Below are 25310 nucleotides of genomic sequence, written 5' to 3'. Positions count from 1 at the left end.
GATTTTCCTGACGCAGGGATCAAACTCGCATTTCCTGCGTCTCCTCTAGGTGGATTCTTTACCGCTGAGCCACCAGGAATGCCCGCCGATGGCTTGATTTTAGCCCATTTTGGACTGGGAGCTCCAGATAATAAATGCGTGCTCTTTTAAGTCACTAAGTTTGTGGTGCTGTCTCATTAGAAAACTAATACAACATCTTACTGCTGCTATTTTGCCCACTTTTGTAACGTTTCTTCTCTATTTACTTCCTTATGATTTTAATTATTCCATTTTTATTGGTTTGGAAGTTCTATATTTATATTATTTTATGGGCTTAAATTTATCTAAAGATTAGATTATTCACTCACCTTACAGTCTTAATGAATAATGTAAGGAGCTTGAAATGACCATGTACCTACCACCTCTCTCCTGAATTGTGTGCCACCGCCAATTCCCAAAATTAAATAATATGATTCTTTTCTTTATTCAGTTAATGATTGTTTAATTTATCCAGTGTTAACCACCAGCTTATTGTTTGTTAATGCACCTCATACCTTTCCTATAAAATCGCTCTCCTAGCCAAAATAAAAATTTTAGAACTTTCTTTAGATAAGTCAGCATTTTTTGTCTTAAAATAATTTTTTGGCTTTGTTATGTTTTTTTCTACTTACTACTTTACTGGGGTATAATTTAAGTATAGTAAATTACACGTATTTAAATTGTACCATTCAGTGAGTCTAACAAAAGTAGAAACCTGCGAATCCCCCACCCACAATCAAGACGCAGAGCATTTTCATCACTCTTTGCCCCTCCCCACTCCACAGCTGTCTCCTTCCATCACTGTCTCCAGGAACCACTGATCCGTTTATTGTAACTATAGATTAGCTTCCTTTTTCTGGAATTTTATATAAGTGGACTAGTATAGTGAAGAGTTGTTTGGAACCAGCTTCTTTCACTCAGCATAATTATTTTGAGATTGATTCATGTCATTGATTTATAACAATCGATTCTATTTTATTATTGGTTGGTATTCAACAGTATGAATACGATACAGTCTGTTTACCTCATCAATTGTTGAGGACATTGGATTATGTCTAGTTTTTGGCTGCTATAAATATGCTATGAACAATCAGTACAAGTCTTAGTGTAAACACAGGCCTTCATTTCTCTTGGGTGCATATTTAGAAGTGGAATGACATAGACTAGGTATATCTTTAACTACTTAAGAACTGCCAAACTGTTTATACTTATTTGGTTGCACAGGTCTTAGTTGAGGCATGTGGGATCTAGTTCGCACAGGTCTTAGTTGAGGCATGTGGGATCTAGTTCCCTGACCAGGGATTGAACCCAGGCCCCCTGCATTGGGAGCATGGAGTCTTAGCCACTGGAAGACCAGGGAAGTTCCCTAGCCCCTTTTTTGAGTTTTAGCCATTCTAATAGATGTGCAGTGATATTTCATTTTGGTTTTCATTTTTCAAGTCCAGCATCCCACCAGAAATGGACAGGCTGCTTTAATCTGTGTGGGTTTCTAATGAAGTAGAATTAACTTGACAATGTTCAACCATGTATCTAGCAAAATAATTCACAGGAATTTGCCTTAGTGACTTCAGACTGCTAAGCAGAACACTGTAGGCTTGACAGCTTAAAAACAGAAATTTATTTCTCATGGTTCAGGAAGCTGGGAAGGTCAAGATCAAGGCTTCAGCAGATCCCATGTCTGGTGAGGGCTTCTTCCTGGTTTGCAGGTGGCTGCTTCTTGCTGCATCTTCCCTCCCATTGCAGAAAGCAGAGAAAGATCCTCTCCCAGGCCTCTTCAGTAACGGCACTAACCCCATTCCTGGGAGCTCCACCCTCATGACCTGATCACCTCCCAAAGGCCCCACATCTAAGACCATCACACTGGCAATTAGGGCTTCAGCAGATAAACTTGGGGGGGCATGAACATTTAGTCTGCAGCAAGTCTCTTGTTTTTCTAGTGACCTTTAGACGGTTTGATCTCAAACAGCTGCATGTGAAGCTCTACGTTAAGAAAATGCAAAAGGTGAGAGTTCCTGTGTGCTCTCTTGTCAGCTTGCCATTTTGAGTAAACTTTTGGCAAGATGTCATGCCCTGTCCCTCAGCTTCACCCCACATCTGTCCCCAGACAGAGGTTAAAATAGCTTCAGACATCTGAACATGGATGGAACGACTGTGCATCTCTTTGCTTCTCGAGAGGTGAACCTGCCCAGGAAAATAAAACGATGCTGGTCTAAACATCTTTAGACAGCTTTTCAAGAAAGCTGGCTGACTATATCGTCCTCACAAAGCCCCTTCAGGTATGGAGTCACGGAGGTTTAGCGTTGGTGGTTGTCACTCCAACATCTCGTTCAACAGCTAAAGATGCTGAGCTCCCAATACCTCAGCTGGCCCTAAGTCTGCCCTTGAACATTGCCTTGCTCATAGCAAGCAACTTGGTGTGATTCAAGCGGACTGAACCCCAGTCCATTCTCTTTCCTCCAAGCCCCGTTGCAAATAGCACTATTTATATAACCCAAGACTTGCTCTCTGAAGCTATCATGAGGGCTTTGTAATACAAACATCCCTCAGAGAAACTTCTTCCATTACCTAACAAAACACATAGAAATGTTGTTAATTTATGATTCAGAGTGAACTTCAGCTTCTGTTTCAGCTCACATCTCTGCTGTGGCCACCCATAATTTTTATGTGCTATTAGTGCACTTTATAGCCCATCGAGAGCCTGTTGTATAATGTGCACTGCGCATTTATGGCCAATTTATAGGCACTGCTATTTTAATTAATTGTAGAGGTTAATAGTTTTGTATATTTGAGTTTATAGCACATATTTTGCCTAGCCATTATTTATTTGATATTACATTCTGGATCAAAGATGGAACCCCCAGTTTTAACATGGTTTGTGTGCATAAATATAACTTGCTTTATGACAGTCACCTTATGACAACAATTTCTAAAAATGAATTATGGTCTATATATAATGTGTAGCATCAAGTTTATGAGTAATGGAATTAGAACATGTGGCCTCAGTGCTATAATTTGAGAGGCAGTGTCAATAGCAGCAGGATCCTGACTGTTTTCACTGAAATAAGTAAGATTTTCTGAAAGAGCTGCTGGGCTGATGTCTGGATATAGGTGACACCCGCTGAAAAAGAAGTGATCTTGTGGTCCAGTTGCTAAGTCATGTCCGACTCTTTGCAGCCCCACGGACAGCAGCACACCAGGCTCCCCTGTCCTTCACTATCTCCTGGAGTTTGCTCAGATTCATGTCCATTGAGTTACTGATGCCATCTTACATCTTATATACCTTCTTAAGCGAGGTGAAGTCGCTCGGTTGTGTCCGACTCTTTGCGACCCCGTGGACTTCTCCGTCCATGGGATTCTCCAGGCAAGAATGCTGGAGTGGGTTGCCATTTCCTTCTCCAGGGGATCTTCCCGACCCAGGGATCGAACCCGGGTCTCCCAGGTTGGAGGCAGACGCTTTAACCTCTGAGCCCCCAGGGGAGCCCACATACCTTCTTACCGAACCAAAATAACCGAGAGCAGGGGCTCGAAGAGATATTGGCACATCTGTGTTCATAGCAGCATTAGTCACAATAGCCTAAAGCCAGAAACAACTCAAGTGTCCACTGAGAGATAGGTGGATGAATACCATGTGGTAGACACACACGGTGAGAACTGGACACGGCTCCAAAACAGACTGGCTCCAAATAGGAAAAGGAGGACGTCAAGGCTGTAGACTGTCACCCTGCTTATTTAACTTAGATGCAGAGTACTTCATGGGAAATGCTAGGCTGGATGAAGCACAAGCTGGAATCAAGATTGCTGGGAGAAATATCAATAACCTCAGATATGCAGATGACACCATCCTTAGGGCAGAAAGTGAAGAGGAACTAAAGAGCCTCTTGATAAAAGTGAAAGAGGAGAGTGAAAAAGTTGGCTTAAAGCTCAACATTCAGAAAACGAAGATCATGGCATCCGGTCCCATCACTTCATAGCAAATAGATGGAGAAACAGTGGAAACAGTGGCAGGCTTTATTTTGGGGGGCTCCAAAATCACTGCAGATGGTGATTGCAGCCATGAAATTAAAAGACGCTTACTCCTTGGAAGAAAAGTTATGACCAACCTAGACAGTATATTCAAAAGCAGAGACATTACTTTGCCAACAAAGGTCCATTTAGTCAAGGCTATGGTTTTTCCAGTGGTCATGTAGGGATGTGAGAGTTGGACTATAAAGAAAGCTGAACACTGAAGAATTGATGCTTTTGAACTGTGGTGTTGGAGAAGACTCTTGAGAGTCCCTTGGACTGCAAGGAGATCCAACCAGTCCATTCTGAAGGAGATCAGTTCTGGGTGTTCATTGGAAGGACTGATGCTGAAGATGAAACTCCAATACTTTGTCTACCTGATGTGAAGAGCTGACTCATTTGAAAAGACCCTGATGCTGGGAGGGATTGGGGGCAGGAGGAGAAGGGGACGACAGAGGATGAGATGGTTGGATGGCATCACCAACTCAATGGGCATGAGTTTGAGTAAACTCTGGGAGATGGTGATGGACAGGGAGGCCTGGCGTGCTGCGGTTCATGGGGTCTCAAAGAGTCAGATACGACTGAGCGACTGAACTGGACTGGACTGAACTGATACACACAAGGGAATTTTATCCAGCCTTAAAAAGGAAGGGAATTCTGACATACACTACAGATAGAGGCACCTTGAGGCCTTTATGCAAAGTGAAGTGACCCAGTCTTAGAAGGATGAATATTGTATGCTTTTGTTTACATGCAGTGCCCGGAATAGTCCAACGCACAGAGACAGAAAATAGAATGGTGGTTTCTAGGGGCTGGGGAGATAAGGAGGGAGTTCTTGTTTAATAAGAAGAGCTTCAGTTTTGCAAGATGAAGAGAGTCCTGGGCATGGATGGTGGTGATGGTTGCCCAACAGCGTGAATGTACTTACTGCCACTGAGCTGTATACTTTCAAATGGTTAAAATGGTAACTTTTATATCAAGTGTATTTCACCACTATTTTTTAAAAAAGCAAAACAAAAGAAAGAAAGAAAAAGACGTGACCTTAGTCCAAGCCTCTGATCCCAGTCTCTCGTCTCCTCAGGCGTTAACTGCGTTCATCCTTCTGTCTCTTTCTTTCCTGGACGTTCAAGCCCGGTTATTTTGCTTTTTGGTTTTCTTTTCTTCCCCCAGCTCTCTCTCTCTCACCACTTTCCAGTCAATATTCTTCAAATAGCTTTGTGCACTTTATGGAAGCTGGTTTTTCACTCCCCAAACACTGTCTTCAGACTCGCACCTTCTCCACTCAATCGGCAGCCATCCCTTTCCTAAAATGCTTTTGAGTTCTCACCCGGCTCCCAGCAGCCGGCTCTCCCACCTCACCCCGCCTCCTCCTTTAGACTGCTTCTGCCCTTCTCCCGGTCACAGCAACCCCCGTTCACCTGCCACCGGAGGGCTCACCCCCCTCTCCTCTTCAAGGCCTTTGCGGCCGCCCCCCTGTGTTCATGAGTGCTGGGTCCCCCACCCCAGGGCCACCCCGAGTTCTCTTTTGTTCCCACTCTGCACGCTTTCTGAGTGATTGCCACTGTTCTGGCCTTTTCCAGCACACGCAGCAGAGATCTCACGCCAGATCTTGGCACCCAGAGCTCCTGGTCTTCTGGACTGCTCCCTTTAGATGCTCCAGATGCATCTCAGATTCAACACGCTTACACGTGAACTCGTTTTGGCCCTTCCCTATCACGCACATACAAACTCCAGCTCCTACGTACCGTTGGTTAAATGTCAGAATGGCCATTAAATACTCCAGCCAGAAAGCCCACGTCATCTTCTACTCCTCCCTCTCTCTCATGCTCGTTTCTCACCGGTTATGATCAGGTCCATGTTACTGATCTGGGGAAAGAGAAATCCTCAGGTAGGCCAGTGCCCCTGAGGGGAAACGGTATAATGTTCTGCCCAGCTGGGAGGTCACTGATAAGTTTAATAGTGTGTCAAAAAGAAATATTTTAATGGTGCTCTTTTCTGTGTGTTTGGAAAAAAGTTTGAGTCAATTGCCAGGCGTTGGTAATACGCGTTTCGGGAGGACGGAGTAATGCTGGTGCTGAGGATGCTCTCAAAGCTGCTTTTGAAGCACTCGAACTGTGTTTGTTGTGAAAGTGTGCATTTAATATCAGCGAGAGTGATAAGTTATTTCTAGAAGTCCGGGGAAAAACATCTGTGGTTAGACGATAAGGCATCGGTCCTAATGGCCCGAAGCCCTGTTAAGTAGCAAGTCAGCTGAAGTTTGCCAGGAAGGGCTGGCTGGGGAGGCCTGTCTCCTCCTCGGAAGGCTGTTGGAGGCTGACCCAGGTCTTCAGAGCCCCCCTGAAGTTCAGGGCTTGCCTGGCGGCTCAGATGGTAAAGAGTCTCCCTGCAATGCGGGAGGCCCGGGTTCGGTCCCTGGGTCAGGAAGATCCCCCGGAGAAGGGAATGGCTACCCACTCCGGCATTCTTGCCTGGAGAATTTCATGGACAGAGGAGCCAGGCCAGCTACAGTCCATGGGGTTGCAAAGGGTCGGACACAACTGAGCGACTGACACTATTTTTGAAGTTCAAACACTTGGCTCACTCGATTCCTGAGGGAATTACATCATCATGTGAGCTAAGATCCCCACCCCTTCCCACACTGCTTGGAGGGAATAAGGCAATTAGGGGGTGGCGGAGTAAAACTCATGAAGGTGAAAGGACCCTGCTGACCCCTGAATTATCAGCGCTGTGATCCGACCTCTTGGAGAGTGTTGGCCTAGGCTCTTGTTTCCAGGATCCATGGCTGTGAACATAAGCTGACTTAGAAACAGGTCTTCAAAGATGTCATGAAATTAGGATGAAGCCATTGGATCAGATTCTAATCCAAGGACCGGTGTCCGAATAAGAAGAGAAATCTGGACACTGAGAGACACACAAGGAAGGTCATGTAAGACGGAGGCAGAGACTGGAGTGCTGTGTGTACAGATCAGGGGACGCCAGGGGTTGCCGGCAGCAACCAGAAGCCGGGAGGGAAACAGGAAACAGATTCTTCCCTGAAACGTCAGAAGCGGTCTTGGTGTCAGACTTCTAGCCTCCAGAACCGTGAGAGAAATGCATTTCTGGTGTGTGAGGCCCCGAGTTTGTGGTACTTTGGAGCAGCGGTCTTAGGAAATGAAAATACTGGGAAACTTGTGGATGGGACAGAACAGGAACCGAAAGGCGGGCTGCGGAGACCCCATTCAGGTGCAAACGGCCGCCGGCAGCACGCCGCCGCCCAAACAGCGCTCAGGTCCACGCTGCTCAGGTCTAGGCCTTCAGGCCCCCTTGACTGGACTCCAGTGGGCTCCTGACCCATCTGCCTACTCTATTCTCACACTGCCCCTCAGGGAAACCCTAAGAGGCAGAGCATGTACGGAGAGCTGCGCTCTCGTCACTGTCTGCAGAGGGCACGAGTCCGCACCGGCACGCACAGCATCCTGGCGAGCATGCCCTGCTCCATGTCTCTGCCCTCATCCTGGTCCTCTGAGTGGCGCTTACTATAAACCCCATCTGGGAGCTTGGGCAGACTCCAGCCCAGGGAAGTTGAGTCCTTAGCCTGAGGTCACACAGTAGAGATTTTAACTCTGATCTAGCTGACCCTTTACTCTGTCCTCCACACTGGGTTTGCTTGGGTTGGGGTGGCGAGGGGCGGGAACCACACTTCAAGGCTGGAAGGAGCAAGCAGAGTCCCTGAAAAAGACAGATCATCCATCTCAAACAGTCATTTGAAACCGGGAAGAAGACGCCTCATCTTCATTTCACAATGGAGACACTGAAAGCTGAGATTCGCTTTGAGCTGGAACCGGAAGCACCCAGTTTCTACACTTTGTTTCCCGCACCAATCCGCAGGCCCCCCGCCATCCTCCTTCACCCCCAACCCCTGGACTGTGAGGAGAACCCGGAGGGTCCACCGAGACCCCACCCTGCTGCTGCCAGCCAGATCTCCTGGAGAAATCAAGGGCTAGGCTTACGGGCTCGATCGCCGGCTTGTTATCAGTAACTTTCCCAAGAGCGCAGTGAGTTAATGTTTATAAAGTGCTCTAGAAGCCTCCGATAAAAGACGTTCAATGGCGTTAACAGGTTCTGCACGCCCCGCGTTTCACTTGGCTTGGTGGATACACGTCCCTCTTACGCAGTAGGTGGGTTCTGCTTCCGATGAATCGAGCTCATTAATTAGGATGCTGTCTGCAGTTTATTGTGAAGGATGCTTGGTTATTAACGCAGTCAGGACCCTCAGCCAGTCCCCGGACTAGCTCATTGTGCACGAGCTGGGGGAGGGGGCAGCCTCCTTGAACTCATTGTGCTCATGGTCGCTATATTCAAGCCCATTATCTTGGACTGACAGGCAGCTGCAGCTCTAATAAAACAAGGAGACGGCTGATTGCAGCCAGGCTTTCTTTAGGCAATTGGCAGATAAGCACAACAGTGATCAATGGATCACTCAGTAGTCCTTTGCTATTTCCAGACAAGAGCATGATTCTGGACCTGCAGCGCCACCATATACCATTTCCACTCAAGATCTCAGAGACATTTTAAAGCAAAATCAAGTTTCTTTACCCATTTGCAATCAAGGGGCTATTTACATTAGTCAGAAAAGCTGCCGTCCTTTTAAGGCAATTCTTCACAATGCTGGTGGCACATTAGAAGCCTCTTAGGGAACTTTAAAAAATCAGATACCCAGGCCCCAACCTCAGAAACGTTGATTCATTTGCCCTGCGGATCAGCCATCCGTATCCCAGTATTCGTGCGTGTGTCTCTGTGTGCTTTCTTTCTTTTAATCGATAGACTTTGTTTGTTGAAGCAGTTTTCGGTTCACAGAAAAACTGGGCAGAGTCCCCATATGTGTTTGTTAGTCGTTCAGTCATGTCTGACTCTGAGACCCCATGGACTGTAGCCCACCAGGCTCCTCTGTCCATGGAATTTTCCAGACAAGAATACTGGAGTGGGTAACCATTCCCTTCTCCAGGGGATCTTCCCAACCCAGTGATGGAACCCGGGTCTCCTGCACTGCAGGCAGATTCTTTACCATCTGTGCCAGCACAGAAGCTCCTAATATACACCTGTTCGCATAGTTAAAATCTGGAACACTGACATCAAACCATACCCATATATCATATAGAATATTTTTCAATGCCCAGAGTGATTCACATATGCAAGCAGGACTAAGGATTCAGTTGTGTTATCATTGCCTCCACCACTAGGACTCAACAGCCTTTTAAAAAATAATTTCGGATTAAAGCACAGCCCAAAGTCCTTCAGGTTTTCCCGATACCTTTCCTTAAAGTAACAGCCCATGCTTGAGAATGGGACTGGCATTCACTCAGATGAAGATGACGCTGCTCACCATCATGGTTTGTGCTTTCAGATTGCATAAGCAGGGGCCTTATCAGTTATTACAGGTCTTGAAGGACTCTTCCTTGTTAGATTAGAAAATATATAAAGAGATAATATAATAGAGATAATACAGCGGGTTTTCTAGAACTCTTTGAAAATGCTTGATGATTTTCAGAACTGAAGAAAAATTAATATATTACTTCTAAAAACAAGTTACTTTAATATTTTAGCATAAGTGGTCTTGCTGGAAAGATAATTAAGTAGAGTGAAAGCAGAAATCCATTTGTTAGAGAATAGAAAATGTGAAAAAGTGTTTTACACCATCCAAAAGACAGCTACACACTTAATCAAGTCTTTTGGGTCCCTAATCATTCATTCATTTTTTCATAAAACAAGTATTTGTTAAGCACCTACTATGTTCCGGGTTTTAGGTGCTGTGGAGAATTAACGAACCAAATAGGCAATAGAACTGCTTTTATAGAGTTTATATTCTGGTGGCATATTAGAATACATGTCCACTTTCAAAAGATTATTGAAATTGTCTAACAATAGTTGGATATTTTTGGAAACGTGAAATACTATGTAAATTCTAAACATTATTGATATTGATATTACTGTGGCCTTTCATCACACTGACATCAAGATACAAAGGAAACTCTAAACTTCACTATGAAATATGCTTAATTGTTGAAATTTTACTTTAGAGAAAGCTGCTATGCTTTGATATCAGTGTGTTGTAACAGTTGGCTTGTTGAAGCATAAATCATAAATCAGATAAAGTGTGAAAGTGTTAGTCGCTCAGTTGTATCCGACTCTTTGTGACCCCATGGACTGTGACCCACTAGGCTCCTCTGTCCTTCGAATTCTCCAGGCAAGAATACTGGAGTGGGTAGCCATTCCCTTCTCCAGGGGATCTTTCCAACCCAGGGATCGAACCTGCATTACAGGCAGATTCTTTACCATTTCTGAGCCACCAGGAAAGCCTATATAATAAAGTATAGAAAAGAAATGAATTCAAATTCCTTTCATAAGGTTAACAGCTCATGCATATCTTGGGTCTATTGAAGCTGATAGACATGTTTATAAACTTGTTAAGAGGAAATGCTGTCTTTATTTATTGAAGGGCACTAGTATCTATCAATCAGTTAGCTTATGCTGCATAACAAACTTCCCTGAAAAGAAGGCGCTTAAAGCACCCCCATTTAGCTCACAGTTCTGTGCATCAGCTGGGAGCTTCTTCTCAGTTGGCTCAGCTGATCTTTGTTGGGCATTCTCACATGCTGCAGTCACCTGGTGAGAGGGCCCCACTCACAAGACTGGTGGTTGGAAGACTGGTTCGTCTAGGGCCCGCACAGCCGGAGTGGCTCATCTCTTCTCCATGTGACTCCTCATCCTCCAGCAGGCTAACCTGGACATCTTCACATGGTGGGCTCAGGGTTCCACAAAACAGAGAATGAGTCCCAGTGTTCAGTTACTGTTTGAGTCTGTGATTGTGTCCCATTGACCAAAGCAACTCACATACCCAAGCCCAGAGTCAGTGTGAGAGGGCAGAAAAGGAAATTATTATGGCCCTTTGTGCAAACAACTACCCCAGTATCCCATTACAGAATATAGGTTTTTAGGTGAGAATCTCCCAGAAAATGCTGTAAGAGAATTTCCCTTCTTTGCTCCTGGGCCCCAAATCCATAAACACTCAAGATACACTCAATCTATTCACTGTCCCCAGTGAACAGACTCTGGGGAAGATTGTACCTTCTTGCATCACTACCCTTCATGCACTCTGGCACCTGGAGATCTTAAGCCACTTTAAAGTGGCCTCATAAATGTCATATACACCCCTAATCTCCATGGGAACCAAACCCCTCCACTTTTAAGAGAAGAGAATGATGTCTGTGATTCTGTTGTGAATCTCTCTCTCCCAGAACTCAAGCCTACACTATCATCCTCTCCCTTAGGCCAAAAGTATGAGGGAAACACTGTTAGAACCACTTGTAGGGAGAGAGTTGCAGATCTGGAACACACGGAGACCAGAATCAAGAAAGAGGTTCAGGAAAAAGAACAATGCACCTCCTGGGCCGACTCAGGCTAGAATTAAGAGCAACTGTGTGTGTTAGTTGCTAAGCTGTGTCCGATTCTTTGTGACCTCATGGTCTGTAGCCTGCCAGGCTCCTCCGTCCATGGGATTCTCCAGGCAGGAATACTGGAGTGGGTTGTCATTTCCTTCTCCATGGGATCTTCCCGACCCAGGGATCGAACCCCGGTCTCCTGCACTGCAGGCTGATTCTTTACCATCTGCCATAAGGGAAGCCCAAGAGCAAGTATACCGAGGCAGGAAAATCCCAGAGACTCTCCTCCAGCACCTGCATCTCTTTATTTGAAAATTACATTTAAGATTTTGTTTCATCTGGGCTTTGTTACTGAGTTTGAATTTTTTTCTTACAAGTAACTCTCTATCCTTGGACAGGAGGAGTATAGTCCACTCATTAGGAGGGCAGACTTCACTTCCTTTCCCTCCCTGCTTCTACCACTTAATACTTATCATCTGTGTAACCTTGAACAAGTTAGGCCATGTGAGCCTCAGTTTCTCCACCTGTACTAGGGTTCTCCAGAGAAACAGAACCAATATGTATAGATATGTGGATATGGATACAGACACAGATATTTTAGAGAGAGATCGCAAGGAGCTGGCTCACACCACGGTGGGAGCTGGCGAGTCTGAAATCTGTAGGACAGGTTGCAGGCTGGATTCTGATGAGCTGATATTGAAGTTAAGTCAGGGCTGTCCAGGGCAGCAGGCTGGAAACTCAAGCAAGCTTTCTGCATTGCATTCTTGAGGGTGATTTCTTCTTTGAGGGTGACCTCAGTTTTTGCTCTTAAGGCTTTCAACTGATTGGACGAGGCTCACTCAAATTATGGCAAATAATCCACTTTACTCAAAGTCTACTGTTTTAAATGTTCAGTTTAGTTCAGTCACTCAGTCGTGTCTGACTCTTTGCGACCCCGTGAATCGCAGCACGCCAGGCCTCCCTGTCCATCACCAACTCCCGGAGTTCACTCAGACTCACGTTCATCGAGTCCGTGATGCCATCCAGCTATCTCATCCTCGATTGTCCCCTTCTCCTGCTGCTCCCAATCGCTCCTAGCATCAGAGTCTTTTCCAATGAGTCAACTCTTCGCATGAGGTGGCCAAAGTACTGGAGTTTCAGCTTTAGCATCATTCCTTCCAAAGAAATCCCAGGGCTGATCTCCTTCAGAATGGACTGGTTGGGTCTCCTTGCAGTCCAAGGGACTCTCAAGAGTCTTCTCCAACACCACAGTTCAAAAGCATCAATTCTTCGGCGTTCAGCCTTCTTCACAGTCCGACTCTCACATCCATACATTCCCACAGAAAAAACCATATCCTAGACTAGATGGACCTTAGTCGGCAAAGTAATGTCTCTGCTTTTGAATATGCTATCTAGGTTGGTCATAACTTTTCTTCCAAGGAGTAAGCGTCTTTTCATTTCATGGCTGCAGTCACCATCTGCAGTGATTTTGGAGCCCAAAAAAATAAAGTCTGACACTGTTTCCACTGTTTCCACTGTTCCCCATCTATTTCCCATGAAGTGATGAGACCGGATGCCATGATCTTCGTTTTCTGAATGTTGAGCTTTAGGCCAGCTTTTTCACTCTCCTCTCTCACTTATCTAAGAAGGGATTCCCAGGTGGTGCAGTGGTGAAGAATCCGCTTGCCAATGCAGGAGACACTGGAGACGAGGGTTTGATCCCTGAGTCGGGAAGATCCCTTGGAGGAGAAAATGGCAACCCACTCCAGTATTCTTGCCTGGAAAACCCCATGGGCAGAGGCGCCTGGTGGGCTACAGTCCAGGGGGTCGCAAAGAGTCAGGCACCACTGAGCGCGCACACATATAAAACGTACCTTCAGAGCAGTATCTGGACTCGTGTTTGACCAAACTGATTGCCACACCAGCCATCAGCAGGGAGAAAAGTGGTACATCCATCAGAGAACTGCGATGCAGTGAAGCAGACAAAGCAGGGGGCATGACTCCTGGCACTGATCTTGGTCGGCGTTACTCCTGTCCATATCCTGTGTTTTCAGGAAAGCTGGCCATTCATGTAAATCGGGGCTCTCTAGTTTGAGGAAGGGGTGAGCAGAAAGCTTGGTGGATTTATGACAGGTTGCTTTATTCCTTACAGAACACGAGCAGGGCCTTTGGGGTTGGTTTGAAATTGATGTTTGTTTTCAAAAGAAAAGGAATTTTAAAAGAGCTCTGATCCTCTAAGAATGAACGATTGCTTTAGAGACCCATCACCTAGCAACAGAAAGATAATACCTTCTCTCCTCCAACAGGTAAACCTCTGGCTTATCTAATTGAAATTTCAGGCTTCCTGCCATACTCCTAAAAAAAATGATCACTTTAAAGGGTTCAAACCATACCAACCAAACAAAGTCAGATTTGAATGTACCACTTTTCAAATGGCAGGCTAATGAGATTTTCATTGGGAGAAGAGATTTGAAGCTTTACAGCTCATAATTTGAGCAGCTTTGTTCCACTGGCATTCATTGAATTTCACCAAAAAGACTGCAGTCAAATTCCTTTTTTGACTCCTGTCTGGGGATCAAAGATAAGTGTTAGAAAAAGCAACAAAGTATAAATTGTAAGAAAATAAAGAATTATCTAGACTTTTCACCAGGTTGAGTTATCTGTTATTCTTTCCTCCCAATCCCCTCGCGTCCCCTCCCATATTCATTACAAATATCCATTCTACCCCTGAAATGACTGCTCCTTCCTGCTTTTCCATCCCACCGCCACTGCCCTTGTCGGAGCTCCTGATCCGTCTTCCTGACCAGACAGTCCCCAGTCGCACCTGGTCTTCACACACTTGGCTGCTTTATTCTAAGACACGGACTTTCCTCTTTCTCCTCCGCTTAAAAGTTGTATTGCTTTTTCCCCAGCAAGTTGAAACTCCTTTACCTAGCGCTTAAGACCTCCTGTGATCTGACCTCAGATTTTCTTTCCAAGTTTATTTCTATTATTCTTTCTATCCAGCAATTCTATCCAAACACAAATTTCTTGTCCTCCCCAAGCAAATGCTGTGCCTTTTTGACTCCGCACCTGCTTGTACTTGAACATTCTCAAACGCCCTCTCCTTGAGTCCTAGTACAGCTGACCCTTAAAAACACAGGTCTGAACTGCATGCGCCCACCTGCATGTGGATTTTTTCAAGAGTCAGTGCTACTGGCAACACTATACAGTCTGCCACTGGCTGAATCCACGGGTGTGGAGGAAGCAGATGGGGAAGACCAACTATAAACTACACTCAGGCCAACCTCCACACTTCTTGAAGGTCGGCTGTAATTGAAGGTCATCTGGCCCAGGTCAGATGCCACACCCTCCTTGACGTTCCTTCTCCTAAGCAGTAGACATTACACTCAGAGAAGTCAGTGGGCCACCATGGTTAGGAGCACAGGCTTGGAGGTAGAGAACTGGGTTTGGGCCCAGCTCCGCTGCTTCCTAGCTGTGTTAGCGTGGGCAGACTGCTTACCTTCTCTGAGTCACACCTCCATGTTTGTCTATTTTGAGACCCAAGGAAGCCCGCGATTGTGAATGTTGAATAAATTAAATTATGAAAAGTGCTTAGCACAAAGCCTGGCGTGTGGTTGATAGTCTGTAACTTAACTCCTATTTTACAAAAACACATTTAACCTCGATTACAGTCTGCATAGTCTCCGTCTCCTTCATCCGCTGTAAAATCTCTGGGGAGTACAAACTATACAGCAATCACACCGAGTCCTACCTCCCACAGCGCCTGCCATGCACTGGTACTCACAAAAAATGTGTATTCCAAGTCATGCTCCCTGCAGCCTTCCCTAGGTGAGAGAAAGGAAGGCTAAGACTTGCAAGTGAGAGAGGAATTCACATTCCACAGGGCAGAGCAGAGAACGTGAGTTGAGTGACGCCAGTACGGGAGAGACACCTTAATACCACATGCCATCTGCTGTGTAGGTGTGCAGGGACCAGGTTAATGGCCCTTCAGATCATTCAAGAAAAGTTAGAAACCCAGATGTTTGGAAGAAATAACCAGATTTTCCAATATTGACAAGATAAACAGGGTTGCCGGTCAAACAGAACAGTTTCTGGGGACTTCCCTGGTGGTTCAGTGGTTAAGACGCCACGTTTCCAATGCAGGGGCCATGGGTTCGACCCCTGGTTGGGGGAACTAAAATCTCCACGTGCCACACAGTGCGGCCGAAAAACAAACAGACGACGACAACAGCAGTTTCCGGCCGAGCGGGACGACTGTCCTGCACTCTGACCAGTGAGGCTGGCAGCTGGAGGGAAGTCCATTCTTCCCCTGTTCCTGAGCCTCTGCGTTTCAAGTGGCTCTGGTTTTACTCCATGCAGAATGTATTTAACCCTGGTTAAACTGATCCTAGATGTCACACATTTACTTTGCATAATTCCTTACTGTTGAGAGGATTTTAAGATATGCACCCCCCCCCCACCCCATTAATTTTGCTCTGTCAACAGTAATTGTCCCGAGCAGTCACCAGGCTGGTCAGAGCTGTGGAAGGGGGTGGGCTGTGATAAATGAAACTCTGTTTGCTGAGAGCAAATGGCAGAGCCCTCAGTCATGCCTGAGGCCTCTCTGGCTGCCTCGGGAGAAAGCTCTTGTCTAGGATTACGAAACTGTTATGGCATTCCTCCTCATTTACATTTTATTTCCTTTTTCAATGATGGTAAAATATACACCCTATTTACCTCGGGAGCCATTGTAAGGCGTGCCGTCCATGGGCATTAAGTACATTCACACTGCTGTGCAACCACCGGCCTCCATTTCCAGAACTTTCTCGTCATCCTAAAGAGAAACCAGTACCCATGAAACCGTGGCTCCCGATTCCTCCCTCGCCATCCCTGGGAGTCTCTGTTCCACTCCCGTCTCCATGAACCTGCTGCTCCGGACCCCTCGGGTGAGTGGAGTCAGGCACCTCCCTGCTTCTGCGTCTGCCCTGTAACACTTGGCATAATGGTTTCAAAGTCCACCTACGTTGCAGCAAGTACCTCGTCTACTTTTAATTTCGCTCCTCTCCCCGTGTTTCCTTCACCCCTTTCCCTATTTTAGTGGTAAATATATCCCTCCTGGCTCAGATGGCAAAGAATCTGCCTGCAGCGTGGGAGACCTGGCTTCAGTCCCTGTGTTGGGAAGATCCCCTGGAGAAGGGCACGGCTACCCACTCCAGCATTCTGGTCTGGAGAATTCCATGGACTATGTAGTCCTTGCGGTAGCAAAGAGTCAGACATGACTGAGTGACTTTCACTTTCATATACAAAAAAGGATATTGCTTTAGCATAAAAACCACTAAGGATATAACATTCAAAGCTTTAATTCTCTTGAAAAAGAATCTTGATTTGAACCCTGGCACCACCATTAACTGGGGTAGCACTAGTGATAAAGAGCCCACCTCCCAATGCAGTAAGAGATCCAGGTTCCATCCCTGGGTCGGGACAATCCTCTGGAGGAGGGCGTGGCAACCCACCGCGCATTCTTACGTGGAGAATCCCATGCACAGAGGAGCCTGGCCGGCTACACGGGGTCACAAAGAGTCAGACACGGCTGAAGTAACTTAGCACACACACACCACCATTAAGTACTTGTGTGGCTCCAGGAATGTTATTTGACCTTTCTGTTCTTTCGAATCCTCATCTGAAAATCCATGGTAATAATGTGTGTGTGTGGTAATGTCCGGTGTTATACCCAAGCATACATGAACACTGCACACCCATTTATTCTGAAGACCTCTAGAAATTTCATTTTCTCGAAAATTGACTAGGGCTGGTCATATACAACATGCACGTTTTATATATATATACATATATATATGTATTCCAAATAATTTTTAAATAATCTAAATAATTTCCTTGAATAAGTCCTTGTCAGTAAACACTGACTCTTTACTACGCAGGGACAGAGCGATCCAGGGCTACTAGAGGCAGAGAAAGAGCGCAGGCGTCCCCCTGTGAGGCAGACGGTGGTCCCGTCCCGTGTTCACACTGAAGGCTGGGCGCCCAGAACAAACCACGGGCAGGATGGATCGCAGTGACAACCGTCAGTGGGGAAGTTGAAAGGAAAACCTGGAAGGAACGAAGCACGGGTGGGAGAGGCGAGTAGAGGGAGCGCGGGGGAAAGCGGACCGCATCCCGGAGCGGGGCCGGAAATCCTGGCTCCCTGTCCGGGAAGCCCCAGGGCCACCAGCGGCCTCCAGAGCCGACCCTGGACGAGGAGGCCGGCGGGATGCAGGGCAGCGGCCAGCCGCTCTCCCCGGACCCCCACCGGCCGCCCGCCGGCCGCGGAGGGCAGAGCGGCGTGCGGGCCGGGGTCCTCCACGAGTGACGGCGCCGGGGCCCAGAGGAGGCCGCCGACCCGCTCCCCTCAGCTGGGAGACCCTCCTGCCATCCGCGCCGCCCACCCCGGGAAACCGCGTGGGAGCCCCGGGCAGAGCAGGGCGGCGGGCAGCGGAGGCGGCGTGCGCCCGTTGCGCTCGCGAGCGCGGAGCACCCTTAACCGCTGGGGCCTGCGAACCCACTGGAGAGGCCCTGCGTGTTGCTGGACCAGGACCTGGTCCCAGCGACGAGGCGGAGCCGGTGAAGGGCTCCTCAGTCAGGCTCCAGGACGCACGAGCTTCAGGGAAGAGGGTACGGAGCTCGCCGGAGAGCGAGCAGAAGGCAGGGGCGTCAGCCTTGGCTAATGTCAACTGGAATCTCCTGAAAAGCTTCCAAACTGTGACCTTAGTGGCAAGGATGTGGAAGAAACATAAGCAAATGGAGTGCTTCTTTATGATTCTTTCTGGCCTCACAGTCTTCTCTCAACAGGTGCCCGAAGAGCATGCACTAGAAACCAAAGCATATCACTAACATATGACCTGTGTTTAAGCTTTCCGAGTCATTTTCACAAACTTCACATCATGTTTGCTCCCCAGGGTACCTATGTGAGGTAGTAAATATGTGTTATTAACCCATCTGACAGATGAAGAAACTGAAGATCAAGAGAGTGAACTTAATTCCCACCCCAGGGCCTCAGATACCAAGCTGCGAAGGCTCAGCTTAGGCGCAAATCTTACTCTGGCCCAGGGGTGCCTGCCAACCCACCCAGCGACATCCTGTTGCCGTTCAGTTGCTCAGCCGCGTCTCTTCGTGACCCCGTGGACTGCAGCATGCCAGGCTTCCCTATCCATGACATCATAGTCCAAGACAATCTCCCTATTTGTGGATCCCCAGGAAGTGAAAGGCTGCCTGGCAGGGGGCTCTCTGTCAGGGGAATGGAAAATTTTAAGGGAAAATGGAAGCTTTAGCAGTTTTTGGAATTCTCTGACTCATTGATCCAGGCACAGATGGGAAGGAGTCCAGAGCTGTTTCTGGTTTGTTTTTGCAACAAGCAGTGAGCCCACTTATTTGCATGAGGCTCTGGCACACTTGAAGCTGTTCAGTCGCTCAGTCGTGTCTGACCCTCTGCGACCCCATGGACCGTAGCCCGCCGGGCTCCTCTGTCCATGGCGTTTCCCAGGCAGGAAGACTGGAGTCGGTTGCCCTTCCCTCCTCCAGGGGATCTTCCTGATCAAGGATCAAACCCACAGCTTCTGAGTCTCCTGCACTGGAAGGCGGATTCTTTGCCGCTGACCCACCGGAGATGCCCCTGGCACAGTTAATAACAAGGATTTATGGGGCCTTCCCTGGTGGCCTGCAATGTGGGAGATCAAGGTTTGATCCCTGGGTTGGGAAGATCCCCTGGAGAAGGGAATGGCCACCCGCTCCAGCATTCATGCCTGGAGAATCCCATGGACAGAGGAGCCCGGCGGCTACAGACCTTGGGGTCACAAAGAATAGGACACATGACTGAGCAACTGACATTTTGACTTTTTTTCAAGAGGTGACTTTTCTCTCTGCTGCAGGAGTAAATAAATATCTATAACATCTCCACATTAGCTGGAAAGGCTGATTGGGCCATGAAGATCCGTCTTGATCACTAAGGGAAGCCAAAAAGCATTTGGTGACCCCTTTAGGCTTCATTCTCTTTCAATCTCCTCTGCCATCTGCCGCGCTGGGAGGTGAGCTGGTGTTCAGCCCATTTACACTCTCTCTGTGTTTGGAGTCTCCCCTCACCTGCATCCCTGACACGAGTCCCTTCAAAAAGGCAAAGTCACCTCTTCCCCTCTTGCTCTCTTCATCATTTATTTGTGGCTCCCAGACCTACTGGGAATGTCAAAAGATGTTTTCCATTCAGCATCAAAGCTGGCTGATCCCACCCCTGTATTTACATGAGCAGGTCTCTGTTTCCTTGCTATAGAAAGGGGTATTTTTCATTTAGAGAGCTCTTTGGGCTGAGTGCCCCACTCAAAGCCACATTGTTCTGATGATGCTTTTCTAAAATCAGTCCCTTTATCTCAACAGACTTTGTGAAAGTCTGTTGGGATAAATGGCCTCGAGACACAATGAACCCCCGCCTCCCACCCCCCTCCCACCCCTATAAGCTGGCAGAGCAAACAGCCTTAAGGAAGGTTGTTGTTCGGCTGCTAAGTCGTACCCAACTCTCTGTGACCCCAGGGACGGCAGCACGCCAGGCTTCCCTGTCCTTCACTATCTCCCAGAGTTTGTTCAAACTTATGTCCCTTGAATCACTGATGCCATCCAACCATCTCATCCTCTGTCGTCCCCTTCTCCTCCCACCTTCAATCCTTCTGAGCATGAGTCTTTTCCAATGAGTCAGCTTTTTGCATCAGGTGGCCAGAGTATTGGAGCTTCAGCTTCAGCATCAGTCCTTCCAATGAATATTCAGGGTCGATTTCCTTTAGGATGGCCTGGTTGGACCTCTTTATGTTGGCAATTTGTTTCCTGAACCTTCACGGGAAAGACTGCTGAAATCTGGAACCTAGACCCAACTGCATCAGTGGGGAAAGCCTGGCTGGAGAAAGAGCAGCGCAAGACTGGAAAGCACCTTAGAAATCACCCAGGGGAGTAAACCCCGAGTTCGTTGCCTCCAGCAGAACTCCTTTCAGCTGGCAAAACATGTACTTGCTGACTGGCCTGGCCATTCTTACCCTGGTCCTGCCCTGCTGCCTCCCAGGGGTTCACCCTGGGAGGACTCTTCACTGCAGGTCGACTTCCTCACTTTACAAATAGGAAAACAGAGGTGCGGCGAGAGGACGTGACCTGCTCCAAGGCCGACAGCCAGCGAGTGACGAGGACAGCGAGCTGCCTCCTGAGTCGAGGAGGGACTTGAGGCCCAGGGCCGCATCCTCCTTGCTCTTCGCTGGCTCCGATGTCAGCGCCTTTCTCCTGAGTGGGAACCTCTGGTGGACCTTCAGGCTGGGTTCCTCTCTGGTTGGTTCCTTTCTGATCCCCTCTTCGTGGAGACCAGCGTCTTTATTTCCTCCTCGAAGCAGGTTGACTTCCTAGAGACCTTCCAGGGCACACCGATTCATCCACCTCCCAGAGCCTTTCCCTTTGTGAATCATAAAATACGGTGTAGACAGCGACCAGGGCTTTGTCGAGTGGTCAGGGGCACACGTCACCTCTGGGTCCCCGCCCTGGCCCTGCGAGGGCCTGTTTCTGATGCCCTCCTCACCCAGGGCCTCCTGGTGTATGTCAAATAAAAAGCAAGCAGCGCAAACCTAAAATGTCAGGATCCAAGCAAACTGCAAGACTAACCTGCTTAACCAAGCATTTCTGGGACAGAAGAGCCCTTTTGACGAATGCTTTTAGACTGTCTGCTCGCTCTCCATCCATCACCAGCTCTTGTTTGCCAACCCCGAGCAGATCATTTATATGCGCTCAGAATCCTGGGGTAATGGGCGTGCTGTCGAGTAAATGGAATAAACAAATTAGTGCTTGAGCTTCTCAAATAAATCCAGTCGCATTAGACACACCTAAAGTCACTCAGTCTTGAAGAGAGCAAAGTGGAGACTGTCATGAAATGAGAGACAGGTTTTTGTTTCAGAAAAAGCAAGAAGAGCAGAAAAAAAAATCTCACTCAAAAGGCATGACAATGTTCAAGAAATAAAGCGGGTCATGTTTTCACTGAGAGATAGTCATGATTATTTTTGAGGCCTTGTCTCCCAACTGCCTTTTTCCGTAGCCTCAACTCAGCTTATATTTCTAGAGCCTTCCACTGAGATTTGCATTGCAGGTCTTTTTAAAAGCAACAGTGACAGTTATTTGACAATTACTGCATGTGCCCAAAGAGAAGAGAAGGTTGTTATGCCTCAGAAAGTCACCCTTTGGAGAGGAGGAAGTAGAGCAGATTTTCACGTCCTTATTCTCTTTCCTAATATACTTCGACTGCGAGTTTCTGCTTCGCTTAGACACATGAGCTGGGGACACACATACCCAGGCATATAATCCCGCTTGGTTGAGACCCCACAGTATACCAGGCACCGTTCTAAGGCCGCTGTTTGTATTAACTGCTTTAATTCTTATGACAGCACTATAAATCGTCTTAATCACCCTCATTATCATATGAGGAAACTGCCAGTTTTAGGCTCTTATGAGGTCACCCGAGAGAGCTGTTCTTTTAAGAGGCAAAAGAGAAAAATCAACAAAGACTTCAAATGTATTGTACAGTTAAGGTCAATTACATTCAAAGTAAACATTCTCTGGTGGTCCAGTGGTTAGGACTCCACGCTTTCACTGCCGGGAGCCCAGGCTCCGTCCATGGCCAGGGAACTAAGATCCTGTAACCTGTGTGGTGTGGCCTAAAAAAATATACAAATAAAGGAAATATTTGACATCTAGGCCTTTAAAAGTTTATATATTTAAGTTGGCCTAAACTGCATTTTTCTTTTTTAGATCTTTCAACCGGGAGGATAAAGTGTGACCTTGTAGTTGGGATTATTTTCTACTTCAGCATACGCAGTCTCGACTGAGCACAAACCATGTTTGGAAGACCATGTTGGCAGCAGTAGGGAAAACTAGTGACGTCATATTTGGATGTTACCGCCAATCCAGTCTCGTCCTTACCCAGACCATGCGCCCTCCTCTTCAATACACACCACATGCCTCAATTAATGCAACAGAATACAGCGTGATCACATATTACTGTGAATGGACTAGGAGGGACACACGTCTATAGGTGGTCAGAGTGAGAGGGTTGGTGCAGACTTGGCATCAGTGGATTCTGATTAGCAAGCGAAGCTGCCAAGCCAGTCAGCCTTGAGCAGGAACATTTCAAGAAAGAGGATATGATTTTATTGCAGGAAGACAGCTGAACAGGAACAACTCATTAAAATGGGTTTGATGGGCAGGAAGGAGAAAGCAAACGATTCTCCAGCGCAACAGCAAGACTCGAAGTGCAGAAAGTGATGAGCTCTGCAAAGAAGAGAGCCCCGCCCACCCCGGGTGTCCCAGAGGTGAGGGTGCACGGAGCCTAGGGTTACTGAGTCATCTCAGCAGACAGGTGACACACACCCTCCTCCACTCAGCCCCTCCTCGTGGAGCAATGATCACTCCACCAGGCGCTGGGTGCATGGCGAGTGCAGAGCATGGACAGCGCCCCAGCCCACCAGGGACAGACCCCAGCAAGGGTCAACGGGATCTCCCGGGTCAGTGGCACCGGGGCCTGAATCCCTTTGTCCGGCGTACCATGCCTGCTAGCCACTTAGGAGCCTTCTTGGTTATTGGATCGACTCTCTCGGTATCAAATTGCTTGTGATCAGGTGACTCTTATTTTACTTAACAATGACCCCAAAGGCCAAGAGTCACGATGCTGGCAATTCAGATGTGCCAAAGACAAGCCATAAAGTGCTTTAAGTGAAAAGGTGAAAATCTTCAACTTCACAGGCAAAGGTATGCTGAGGTTGCTGAGATCTACAGTAAGAATAAATCTCCTATCCATGAAATCGTGAAGGAAAAAAATTTGTGATAGGCTTCCTGTTGTATCTCACACTGCAAAAGTTATGGCCACAGTGCTTGCTAAATGTTTAGTGAAGCTGGAAACAGCACTAACTTTGTGCAACAAGGTATTTTGAGACAGAGAGGAGAGACCACTTTCACACAACATTTCTTACAGTATGTAGTTGTAATTGTTCTATATTATTGTTATCCTGTATAATAATACCAGAATTGTTCCATTATTATTAGTTGCTGTTGTTAATCTCTTACTGTGCCGAATTTATAGATGAAACGTTACCACAGACACAGACGTGTATGTGCCAGAAAGTGCAGTCTATGCACAGTCCAGTACCGCCCATGGCCTCAGGCTTTCACTGGGGGTCTGGAATGTACTCCTTCGCTGATAATCAGAGACTACTGTATTACAACTATTGATTTCATTCTGTGAAATTTATATTTCTAATTAAAATAATATTCTATGAAATGGAAAAAAAAATTTTTAATTTTGTCTTGTATATGTTTGTAAATTCCTTTGTTTGCCTAATTCTCTACCCAGTGGTTCTCAAAGTATGGCCCTCTGCCCACTATGGGGCCAAGAGGTCTTCCTCATGGCTGGCCTCCTCCAACCCCGAAACTTTTCCTGAAATGCCTGAATGAGAGCAACTCATTAATACCTGCCTATCTATGCTTCGATAAGCTCAGCATTTTTAAACTGAAATTAGTGCTTTTGCGAGTTGAGAGAGTTTATGTATGGCTCCAATTCAGTGTTTTACTAATTCTGTGTTTTATTAACATCGCAAGGCTTCTGCTGCACACGTGCATATGCAAATACCCGAACTCCTGCAATCTGGGGGAAGGATGGGTGTTCATTATCAGCACTGCCTTGAATGATCATGTTTTTTAATTGCTGCTCTTCTTGCTTCTTAATAGCAAATTGTTGTTCATTTTGCTCATCATTATCAATTTAGTTTGTTGTGGGTTGTTTTTAACCCCACAGTACGTAGTAATGAATATGTATGAATTTTTAGGCTATAATTTTCCAAACTCTCTCTGGTCTCTAAGCACTGGTTCGAGTATGAATCATCCATACCCTTATTATTACAGCAGATGTATACATACTCCTCCCTGAGATTTGCTAATGTGAGAATATTTCTTTGGTAATGTGGGCAGTACATGGAATTTTAGCATGCACATTACTCACAATATACTCTCAAGGTAAATCTAATACAAATACTGGCTTATTTTACACTTGTATGTAAAGTAATTGTTTTAAAATTTAAAAAGCAAACATGAGTTACTGTTTTAATTTTACTACATAATGTGTGCTCAGTTGTGTCCAACCAACTCTTGCAACCCCATGGACTGCAGCCTGCCAGGCTCCTCTGTCCATGGAACTTTTTCAGGCAAGAATACTGGAGTGGGTTGCCATTTTCTCCTTCAGGGGATTTTCGAAACCTAGGGATTGAACCTGTGTCTCCTGCTTGTCACGTGATTTCTTTACCACTGAGCCACCTGGAAAGCCTTATTACATAATAAGCACTTAATGCATTTTTAAAACCAGATTTTGATGATGTGGGGTAAATAAAAATTATGAATCATTTTCAAGATCAGAATTCCCCAAACTGTGTTCTAACAGATGTTAATAGATTTTTTACTCAGCTAACTTGGGGCTAAGTGATGTGCACTGCATTCCCCATTTACAGATCTGCAAGGCCCTTGAGCATCTTGTGATGGTTAGTTTTATGAGTTAGCTGGGATAGGTCACAGTATCCAGATATTTGATCCAACATCGGTTTTGATGTTACTGTGAAAGTATTTTTTGTAGGAGATTAACATTTAAATCAGTAAATTGATGAGAATAAAGCAGACTGCTTGCTCTCTGTACTATGGGTGGAGTTGAGGGGCATTCAGTCGGTTGATGATTTTAAGAGAAAAAAGACTGGCTACCCCTCAGGAAGAGGGGATTCTGCCAGCAGGCCGCCTCTGGAGTCAGTCTGCACCGTCAGCTCTTCTCTGGGTCTGCAGCCTGTTCCGAGCATTAGGGACCTGCCGCAG

This window comes from Oryx dammah, unplaced genomic scaffold (assembly GCF_014754425.2).
Source record: "Oryx dammah isolate SB20612 unplaced genomic scaffold, SCBI_Odam_1.1 HiC_scaffold_22, whole genome shotgun sequence".
NCBI lineage: Eukaryota > Metazoa > Chordata > Mammalia > Artiodactyla > Bovidae > Oryx > Oryx dammah.
The sequence above is the reverse complement of the archived record's forward strand: the minus strand, read 5'-3'. Positions refer to the sequence as shown.